We start from the raw sequence: 11,869 nt of genomic DNA on the forward strand, positions 1-11,869 counted from the left end.
AGATGAGAGGCAGTGGGATAGAAGTGGCTTACTGATTACCTTCCTGCATGCCCACAAAGCACTTCTGCTCTACTGCTGAGGGAGATTATGATAAATGTGTACCTTTTGTTCTGCTGGAAAATCTGTTTAGCAAAGCCACGTGTTTACAACTGGCTCCCTCTGGAGAGACAACAGAAGCACTATGACAACATGAGGGAAGGGAAGGTAAAAGCCGCTTCTGTCTTGCTGCCTCTTGTCTTTCTTTGCAGTGCAGTAAGGCCCCAACATGCCTCTACATTTCAGTTGCTGAGAGCACAGGAAGGACACTCCTACTCATGTGGGTTTCCTATAGACATCTTGTTGTAGGTTCCCAATAGATGCTTGGCTGCTGGGTGAACAGTGTTGGACTAGAGACCCTTGATTTGATCTAGCATGACTTTTCTTATTAATTTACATCCTGTTTAATTTTGATTCTTACCAGCTTTAATCCTAGTGCATCAGGATGGGGCATTTTATTCCTCCCAAACCATATTTTGTTAACATTCTACAGGGAATTAGGCCTTCAGTGTAGGCTGTCACTTGAACAATTGTAAAAAGTTTTCATACATTTCATCTCCTTGCCAACAAACAAACAAACAACCTGGAACAAAATACTGTCATGACAAATCTATTGCTTTTTGTCAGTGGGGTAATTTTTTGTCCCACCTATATAATGTATTGGGACAAACAAAAATCCTGTGTGTGCCATTATGCCGAAAAGAAAGTGATGTACTTTTGTAATTAAATTATCATATTTGGAGGAAATTGATCCACCCCTCCCCTTTATCTCACAATATGAGACTTGTACAGACATGCCTTAGTTAAGGAAACCTCTGAGAATTAAGCTTCTTTTTAAGAAGGCTTTTTGGCCCATATAGCTACTGAACAAACAGGAGACTCATCAGATTGCTTACAAAATGTTTCCTTTAACCAAAGGATACATATAGTGGTCCTTCCATATTCACTGGGGTTAGGGGTAAAGGACCTCCATTAATGTGGAAAAAACACAAATACTGTAAATAAAACACTATTCTTTTTACATAAGAGAATCATGCTGGAGGACCTACAAATGCCTAGAAAAGTGTTTTCTCTAGGCACTTCTAGGTTCTCCAGCACAACTCTATGGTTAACCTCTGGCAGAATTGCGTTGGAAGACCTAGAGATTCCTAGAAAGCACATATTCATTGAGATTCCTAGAGAGGACAAAACTGCAAATACTCAAATACTCAAAAATTGAAGTTGCAACTGTGGAGGACCAACTGTACTAACAACATAGAGCAGATACACTATGACAGTAGAAAAGAAGAAGAAACAGACTGAGACAAGATGTGGCTGAAGAGAATTCTCAAAGCCCCCTCCCAAAGCAGTGTAGATTTTCACTTTGTGTTCAGACAATATATCCAAAAGTAGCCATGCTGGTCATATAGCAAAGTACAGTATCATCCAAAATCCACAAAACAGTGATATCTTTATTGGGCCAACCAAAACGCACATTATACACATGTTGCAAGCTTTCAAAGCTCCACTGCTTCATCAGGCAAAGGTGTTAAAAGTCATACAGGAGAAAGAAAGAAAGAAAGAAAGAAAGAAAGAAAGAAAGAAAATTGACAGCATTAATCATAGCCCTGCATTTGGTCAAGATGTTGTGACTGTTGTCCTTAGTTCAGATGGCATTCATGCAGGTGGCTCCCTCTTCCTTCTGGCCATGTGGGTATTGGGAGATTCAGTCTAGGAAATAAACTTTAAATTCTATTAGCAAGACAAAAAGCGAATACCTTTGAGAGCCATTTTGTCTTGAATCCTTTGTGAGGCTACAAGCCCCTTTGTCAGGAAGAGAACACTAGATTTCTCAGGAAGCCTCCATGCTTTTGCATCAGGAAAATGTTTAGTTGTTGTTAAGGTAAAACATGCCAAATGTAGCCCAATTTTTTTTAAAAAAATGTTTTACCTTTGTTCAAGGTAGAAAGCTCAAATAGAAAAGTGGCTCTCTCTTTAGAATTCCCCTGTGGTGGCTAAAATGCAGGATCTTCACATCCAGGAAACATATTCAGGAGTAGCTGTGTTGACCATATAGCAAAATACAGTACATACCATCTGAACTGAGGACAACAACCACAAAATATTGACCAAATGCAGGGCTATGACTAACATTGTCCAAAAAAAAAAAAAATCCTCTCTTTCTCCTGTTTGATTTTTAAGTTTGCCTGATGAAGAAAACTTGAAACTTGTATAATGTACACTTAGGTTGGTTCAATAAAGGTATTACTGTTTTGTGGGTTTTACATGACGCTGTTGTTTGTGTTCAGGTTTTCTGGGAGTCACTCTGAGTCAGGGGTAGGCAACCTGCGGCCTGTGGGCCGGATGCGGCCCGGCGAAGCCTTGGGACCGGCCCCAGTCCGGTCCTGCTGCTGATTGCCGCCGGGGCGTTTGGCCTCTCGTGCGCAGGGGCAAGGGGGGCAATTGTCTATAGACGCCTCAGAAACATGCATTTATATTAACATTTTTTAAAAAAATCAGCAACTTTTTTTGCGTGTCCTCCACTTTTTTAAAAAAAGTATCCACCATTTGAAAATGTTGTCCTGCATTTGTCCCGGTTTGTTTATTTATTTAAATTTTTAAAATTTATTTATTTATTTATTTATTTATTTATTTATTGTCTTCGGCCCCCCAGTTGTCTGAGGGACAGCAACCCGGCCCCCGGCTCAAAAAGATTGCCTACCCCTGCTCTGAGTCATTCAACAGAAGCCTGGGAGAGCTGTGCTAATTTAGATTACTACAATCAAGTGCTACATGATTAAAAGGGTTGCGGGGGGGGGGGGGGGGCAAGGCAAATAGTCTTGCATTTTGAAAGAAGTTGTCAGGTGGTCTCTAAAAGGTATCATTTCACATGTCCATATAGTTTGTTTTGAATAAAAGGTTTCTTGGAACATATTGAACTACATTATTTTAGTGTAGGAATCTATCCCTATTTGTTCCATGTTATTTCTGCGTCAGATACCATTTTTTCTGTTAATGTCCAAGACCGATCACACGGGAGGCTAAATGCCTAAATTCCATGCAGAAACAGGATTTAAATCCCAGAAAAATTCTGCAAAAGCGAGATTGTTTTCAGACTCTTTGGGGGCATTGAGCATTAATGTGAAAATAACCCGCACAGAAAGTGGACAAAATAGGCCTCTTTTTACTTTCAGGAGAATCCTGAAAGTAAAATGCAGTTGATCTTGTCCACTTTCTATGTGGGTTAATTCCGGATCATTGCTCAATGCCCCTGATGTCATGTGAAAACAACCCCATTTTTGCTAGATTTGTCCATTTTCTGTGCACGTTAATGCATGACATTGTGTGAAAACAATCCTGCTTTTATGGGATTTTCCCATTTTAAATCTTGTTTCTGCACAGGATAAACCCTGTGTGAGAAACTCTTGAGAAAACTTGTACATTGTACTCTGATATTGCCTGTAACCCATCTGCATAACATACTGGAATTCTCACTGTGGTCAGAAAATGCCCCCCAATTGACACAGTTCAAATAAATGCTGTTGTTTCCCAGCTCGATCCCCAAAACAAAAGAGGCAAGATATAAATAATAAATATAAATATATAAATATAAATATATAAATAATAAATATATAAATAATAATATAAATAATTGCCCCCGGCTCAAAAAGATTGCCTACCCCTGCTCTGAGTCATTCAACAGAAGCCTGGGAGAGCTGTGCTAATTTAGATTACTACAATCAAGTGCTACATGATTAAAAGGGTTGCGGGGGGGGGGGGGGGGCAAGGCAAATAGTCTTGCATTTTGAAAGAAGTTGTCAGGTGGTCTCTAAAAGGTATCATTTCACATGTCCATATAGTTTGTTTTGAATAAAAGGTTTCTTGGAACATATTGAACTACATTATTTTAGTGTAGGAATCTATCCCTATTTGTTCCATGTTATTTCTGCGTCAGATACCATTTTTTCTGTTAATGTCCAAGACCGATCACACGGGAGGCTAAATGCCTAAATTCCATGCAGAAACAGGATTTAAATCCCAGAAAAATTCTGCAAAAGCGAGATTGTTTTCAGACTCTTTGGGGGCATTGAGCATTAATGTGAAAATAACCCGCACAGAAAGTGGACAAAATAGGCCTCTTTTTACTTTCAGGAGAATCCTGAAAGTAAAATGCAGTTGATCTTGTCCACTTTCTATGTGGGTTAATTCCGGATCATTGCTCAATGCCCCTGATGTCATGTGAAAACAACCCCATTTTTGCTAGATTTGTCCATTTTCTGTGCACGTTAATGCATGACATTGTGTGAAAACAATCCTGCTTTTATGGGATTTTCCCATTTTAAATCTTGTTTCTGCACAGGATAAACCCTGTGTGAGAAACTCTTGAGAAAACTTGTACATTGTACTCTGATATTGCCTGTAACCCATCTGCATAACATACTGGAATTCTCACTGTGGTCAGAAAATGCCCCCCAATTGACACAGTTCAAATAAATGCTGTTGTTTCCCAGCTCGATCCCCAAAACAAAAGAGGCAAGATATAAATAATAAATATAAATATATAAATATAAATATATAAATAATAAATATATAAATAATAATATAAATAATTGCCCCCGGCTCAAAAAGATTGCCTACCCCTGCTCTGAGTCATTCAACAGAAGCCTGGGAGAGCTGTGCTAATTTAGATTACTACAATCAAGTGCTACATGATTAAAAGGGTTGCGGGGGGGGGGGGGGGGGCAAGGCAAATAGTCTTGCATTTTGAAAGAAGTTGTCAGGTGGTCTCTAAAAGGTATCATTTCACATGTCCATATAGTTTGTTTTGAATAAAAGGTTTCTTGGAACATATTGAACTACATTATTTTAGTGTAGGAATCTATCCCTATTTGTTCCATGTTATTTCTGCGTCAGATACCATTTTTTCTGTTAATGTCCAAGACCGATCACACGGGAGGCTAAATGCCTAAATTCCATGCAGAAACAGGATTTAAATCCCAGAAAAATTCTGCAAAAGCGAGATTGTTTTCAGACTCTTTGGGGGCATTGAGCATTAATGTGAAAATAACCCGCACAGAAAGTGGACAAAATAGGCCTCTTTTTACTTTCAGGAGAATCCTGAAAGTAAAATGCAGTTGATCTTGTCCACTTTCTATGTGGGTTAATTCCGGATCATTGCTCAATGCCCCTGATGTCATGTGAAAACAACCCCATTTTTGCTAGATTTGTCCATTTTCTGTGCACGTTAATGCATGACATTGTGTGAAAACAATCCTGCTTTTATGGGATTTTCCCATTTTAAATCTTGTTTCTGCACAGGATAAACCCTGTGTGAGAAACTCTTGAGAAAACTTGTACATTGTACTCTGATATTGCCTGTAACCCATCTGCATAACATACTGGAATTCTCACTGTGGTCAGAAAATGCCCCCCAATTGACACAGTTCAAATAAATGCTGTTGTTTCCCAGCTCGATCCCCAAAACAAAAGAGGCAAGATATAAATAAATTTTATTATTATTATTATTACTATTATTAAATGTTTTTATCTTAATGTGTGAAGGTTATCAAAATTCCAGTTTATACATGAACAGCTTAAGTGCATTCTCTCTGGCATACAAAGGGAAGAAGTCCTATTGCACAATTGATAATTCTAGTGCATGGGTGAGCAACTGCCTCAGATCGGGTGTGTGTGTGCGTGCAATTGTTTGATCTAGACTCTTTGGGGTGCAGATGACCAAAAAACAAACACACAAGCAAAGAAACAAGCAAACAACCGAACAACAAAGAACCCTAAAAAAGAATGACATAAAGTGGCTAGAAGTTAATTCCTGGTTTTGAAAAAAAGCAGAGGGAATTTTATGATAATAGTGCAGGGAGTGAATTTTTCTGACCTATTTAAGAAACAAATTGCTGCTGTGAAAGGCTTTCAGGTGAAGCAATTCACATGAGCCAAAGAAAAGTGAATCTGGAAGGACTGACAAGCTACAAAAGTGGTGTTGTGAAGCCATCTGTGGCATGAGGACCACACCTTCCCCATCATTTATACAATGGTGGCTCAGTTCATGTTCCTAAAAAAAATGCCATGGAGTGTGTAACCCTACGTTTTACATGTTAAGGATGTTTACACAGCAAGGACAGTATGTGCTGAAGATTTTCTGTATGTGTCACTTATTCTTCACACCTCTGAGAGAGCTTGAATGCATGAATTGCATGAAATGCATGCAGTTGAATGCATGAATTGGGATGTCAGTGTACCCTTGTTGATTATGGAAATTAATTTGTTTCCTTTAGTGCTCTTAAATGTTATATCTTGTAGTTTTTACTTCCATGTTCTAGAAACAAGTTGTGTATGAAATAACATTCATAAAGGTGAAAAGCCAGTGTGATTTTGGCCACATTAAAAATAATAATCAGACATTGGATGTATTGCTGAAATGTTCATACAGTTTTGTGCATTGATTTTTCCTATTTTCCATTTTCTGAACAGATGTGGAAGTCTAGAAATATGCAAGGAAGGCTGACCTCAAAATATTTCCATCAGGGGTACATTAAGCCAAAGGACTGGAAACCTCATGAGAAAAAAAATCTTCTCTGCTCTATGCTTTCAGCCCAGTTTAGCATGCTTGAGAAGTTTGGAAAGTCTGGACAAGTGTTAAATAAGCATCTCCAAATCCGGCCAAATATGCAAACCAAAATTAAACTTAAAAACCTTTGAAGTTCATTTCTATTTTTCTTTTGTTTAATTCTTCTTTTATGTGCATATAGTTATAGAACCCCATAGAGCACAGAGTGGTTAAAGAAATTATATGCCAGCTTAGCTGCCATCAATTGACTTCTAGATTTAGCATAAGAAAATTAGCAGTTTACTCTGTTCTATAATACAGATGGAAACAAAGTGCTGTATGTTAATACAGAAGAAAAATAATAATCAAGAAGTAATAAAATGTTTTTACTCACTCTACCTTATCTAAAAAGCAAAAGAGGCAGATAATATTGGTTCCTTTAAAACAAATCCCTATTGGTGCTTTATAATCTTGTAATTAATAATTTTCTTATGAAGACATTCCAGCCTTTGAAACTGAGGGAAGATTTCCCCCCCCCAATCGGTTATAGAAAAAATATAATGTCACCTTTACTTTGCATCTCTGACTCTCCAGTTCTTCACTAAGTGTGCTTTATTACAGTGGGGTTTTGTGGCTAGAGAAAGTCCTGCTTCAGTGGGGAAGAGTGGGTCAGGTTATCCTTTCTGGCCCCTGAAGACCTACATGCTTTGTGATCTATTGATCTAGTATCTGCTGATCTCAGTGCATGCAGCTGTAGGATCATCCCAAATGCATGCAGTCATTTCCCACAATTCACACATCAGACTTATAAGTTGTATGGAAACAAAGCTCAGCAAGGGAAAGAAAATACTGAAAAAAAATACTCAAGAGGTGAGTCTTGTGAATAATAATATTTGTATTGGCTATAATGAAAAGCAATTGAATGTGGTTATTGGAAGAAAGCCATTTTCCCCTTGAACAACAGAAACATGTTATATATTTCTGTGGAGAGGCCAAAATAAAATAAAATAACAGTGGGAAACTGATCCTGTCGCCATGTGTGAAACTTTGCTCATTACTGACTTCAAATTGATTGTAGGTAACTAGCACACTAATGTTTTTTTTTTTTAAAAAGAGGGCAATAAAGCTGAAATTACATGTGAAGAATGTTGTAATTTCAGTGAAGCTTAAAGTCCTGTCTGAATATTTAAATTTAAAAGTCAGATTTCAAAATGCAGTGTATGATATTTAGGTTCTGGCAGGAGTCACAGGTTAAAGCTGCACATGGAGTTCTGCTCCCTCTTTCTTACACATATTATAATATATCCATTGTCTTTTTGCAGCTGTTTATGCTATGTATTATCACCACTTCATATTATTGGCTGTCACTGGTAGGGGGAAAAAAGAAAGAAATACACATCATAATGGCATAAGGACATGGGATAATCTGTAGAGACTGGGAGAAGAACTTAACATATCATTGTAGTTTTGATGGCAGATTCATATTTCATTTAATGTGCAGTTAGCCAAAAGTTAGATGAATGAATATTAAACCTACCTCTCTCAAACATAATTGTACAGTACACTGTTATTGAAGCTAATCCATTGGGAATAAAAAAGACGTACTAACTGGGTTAATATCAAACTACAGATATATTAGCAGTTACATATTTGTGGGGGCGGTATCAGAGTGTAATAGGATGCAGAAAGATACAATTTGTGAAACTGGCCATAAACCTTCAAGCAGTTATATAAGATGATAAAGGTCTGTCCAGTAGGTCAATTGTTCTGAGGTAGGGAGAGCAATAAATCTGCTTATCAATTCCCTTGAAGTTAGAAGATTATTGGGATAGTTGTGAGCAAATATATATCACTCTATGTAGTGTGCCAAGCCACCATTCTCTCTGTTAACTGCTAATGGTTTGGAATTTGTGAATATACCTAATTCAGCAGTTTCTCTTTACAATTTTCCCTTGAAAGTTCTTTGTTTTGGAATCATAATTTAAAGGTCACTGATGGTGTGTTCAAGATGGTTAAAATGTTCTGCTACTGGTTTGGGGATACTGCAATTTCTAACATCAGATTTATGTCCATTTATCTTTTTGTATAGATACTGTCCTGTTTGTCCAGTGTATAGGGTCGAGAGGACATTACTGACGTAGGACTGCATATTTAATATTAGAAGACGAGCAAGTGAATGCATTTCTAATGTCACCAGTGATATTGTTAGGACCTCTAATGTTGCTGCAGGGGCATCTGCTTTGTGGCAAAGTCTTATTTCTATATTCCTGTCCCTGTAATCTATCCTATTGTAGGCGAGTAGATGATTAAGTAACAGTAAAGGCCTGTTACCCAGAGCTGGTGAAAAGGCAGTATTATTGTCCAGAATTGGTTGCCAATAATTGATGATGTCAACTATTGGTTTTAGGTGACAATTAATGGTGTTCTGTCATTTTCTGGTTTTTTTCTGCCTTGTAGCATCCATGGATAGCAACCCCGCATTGTCCCAATGGTGGCACATGCACACAACCACACCAACATTAGGGACAGCCCCCATTGCCACATGGTGCATGCATGTGGCCACAACACCATTAAGTTCAGTTGTTTCCAAGTGCCATGGCAGTGTGCATGCACCACCATTGGTGACAATGTGGGCTTCACCCATGGATTTTGATATCTTCAGCACCCATGGATTTTGATAACTGTGTGTGTGGGGGAGAGAGAGCTGGAATGGATCCCCATGGATACTGAGGGCTGACTGTATAAAGAAAAATGATGTGAGGATTGTTCCAGGCTTAGGTTGATGTTAGGAAAGAAGTTGCTGCAATTTTGGTGAAACGACTCAAATTAGTCCTTTTTATGGGTCCAGACAAAAAAGACATCAGTCATGTACTTCAGGTAGATGTGAGGTATTTGTGTGCATGTAGTGAGGAAATGTTGTTGCAGTTCAGTCATTAAGATGTTTGGATTCCATGGTGCTATGCAAGTGCCCAAAGTAGTGATTAATTTGAAGATGCATGTTTTGAAAATAGTTCATAAAGATATAAGTAGCAATGAAGTTGTTGGGAATGTTTCATTGACCCAAAAAAGAGTATGGGAGAGACCCCAGAACCCCCAACTTATCTTCTGAGGAAGAGCTACAGGAACACAATGATACTAACCTAATATCTATAATTATATAAGTATCATCATCTTCTCCCAGTAACAGAAATTAAACAGCCTTTATCAAAGAGAAATTTAGTTATCTAATTCTTAATTATAGAAGTGTTGACTTACCAAGGTCTCATTGATTCACTTTGTCTACTCTAGTTATGTTTCAAGTTCTGCAGCTTGAGGATATGAAGAGGATCCTTGGAGAGGTGAGAGCCAATACATGTGTATTGTATCCTCCCCCCCCCCCCCCCCCCCAGTTTCTGAAAGCAGCTAGAGAGATATGATTGAGTGGGTAAGGAGAGTGGTGAATGCCTCCATCCTGCCCAAAAGAGGCTGTGTGGAGCTTGTTACTTAAAAAAAAAAAGTCCCTGAATCCTGCCATGCTCAAGAATTATAGATGAGTCTCAAATATTTCTTTCTTGAGCAAGATTCTAGAACATGTGATGGTTTCCCAGATCCAGAGATTAAACAAATTATCTAAATCCATTTCAATCTGGCTTCAGGCCTGGCTATCGGATGGGTACTGCTTTTGTTACCTTGGTGAATGACCTACCAGGGAACTGGACAAGGAGCGTGTGTCCCTGTTGATTCTACTTGACCTCTTCATGGCATTCAATATAATCAGCCATGGTAACTATCTGGGCTGCTTCTCTGGGATGGGACTTGGGCACTGTTCTGCAGTGGTTCCAGTCCTTCTTGGAGGGGCAAAGAACGTGGTGCTGGGGAGCTCCTGTTTGACACTGTAGGGGTCCCGTTAATGTCTGTTTCGTCCTCCATGCTGTTTAAGATAAACATGAAACCACTGGGCTGAGAGCACATAACTTGCCCAAGGTTGTCCGGGGTTTTTTTATGTTCGAGCTGGGAATCAAAGCCAGAGTTGTAGCCCAAAACTCAAACCACTACACCATGCTGGCTCTCCCAGATATAAACATAATGCTTATATCTTTGGAACTCAAGATAGGATTTTCATTGTCATTAACTATTTATTCAAGGTTCCTCAAACCTTTTTTTCAGAATGTTTATTCCTCATCACAACTCCTTTGGACTTACTTTTGAATTTACATATTGGGTTGGGATGATTTTTTTCTCTCTAAATTACATGTGAAGACATAATTCTTCCTCAAATCCTAGACCATACTATTTAAAATATAAGAGTATGATACTGTCATTACATAGAAATTGCTCTCAGGATAGTTAGGGAAATCATTCATAATGCTGCCTTAGATTCCATCTCAAGGGAAAGATGGGGTATAAATTCACTAAACAAACAAGCAAATAACAGACAAACTTGTCTTCTAAGCAACGTTTTTTCTTTAAAAATGAAATGTTTTTGCATGCCAAATGCTAGATTTTGTGGCTTTATTGTGAGCTCTTACTCTCTGAGAACATAGTACAAGATATATTACTTTGATCTCCATTTAATTGCCAAACATCTTGCCAAGAAAACACATATCTCCTATGGGTAACCAAGTGGAAAGATATGTGAATGCACATTATTCTGTTTCATTGTTATATTTTCCTCTGAATTCTGATAAAAATGAGCACATCCTGTAGAGCTTCAGTGCATTTTTCAAAATCACAGCTGGTTCCATGAAATATTCCATCTTTGCCTTCTTTTGCAATATGAAGGTCAGTTTTACAAAAAATTGAAGTGAGAAGAGTTCTATGGGTTGGGTGGTGTGTTGGTTTCTTTCCCTATCCACATCATGAACTGAGCTTTTAAAAAACTCCTACGAGAGCACAATAACTACTTCATTAGAAAGTCAGTGCAACAAATGCAAATTACATAAAGCATTCACAGTTAACAGAATTACTCAGTAAATGAATTTATATCCAGCACATCTTAAAGGAAGAAGAAGCAAATTCTCATGCAGCCAATTCATATCCAAATGTCATGACCTTTGTATGGATTTAATTGATTACAGAACAAATAACTAGACACGGTAGCTTCAGTCTGACATGTTATAGAGTACATGGTCCCATTTGTGGCCAAAACACTAGCACATGGTAGAAATTGAGGGTTTGGTCCCTTGTTCTTTCATTTCTTTTTGCTTTTTAGTCAGCTTGCAAGCCTACCATTCCCCCTCCCCTCCCCACTCCACAAAACAGTCCGATCCTTTTAACTATCACAAAAAGCTCTTACAAGCTGATCTTGAA

Source organism: Sceloporus occidentalis, unplaced genomic scaffold (assembly GCF_023333645.1).
Source record: "Sceloporus occidentalis isolate IW3139 unplaced genomic scaffold, rSceOcc1.0.p SCAF_6, whole genome shotgun sequence".
Taxonomy (NCBI): Eukaryota; Metazoa; Chordata; class Lepidosauria; order Squamata; family Phrynosomatidae; genus Sceloporus; species Sceloporus occidentalis.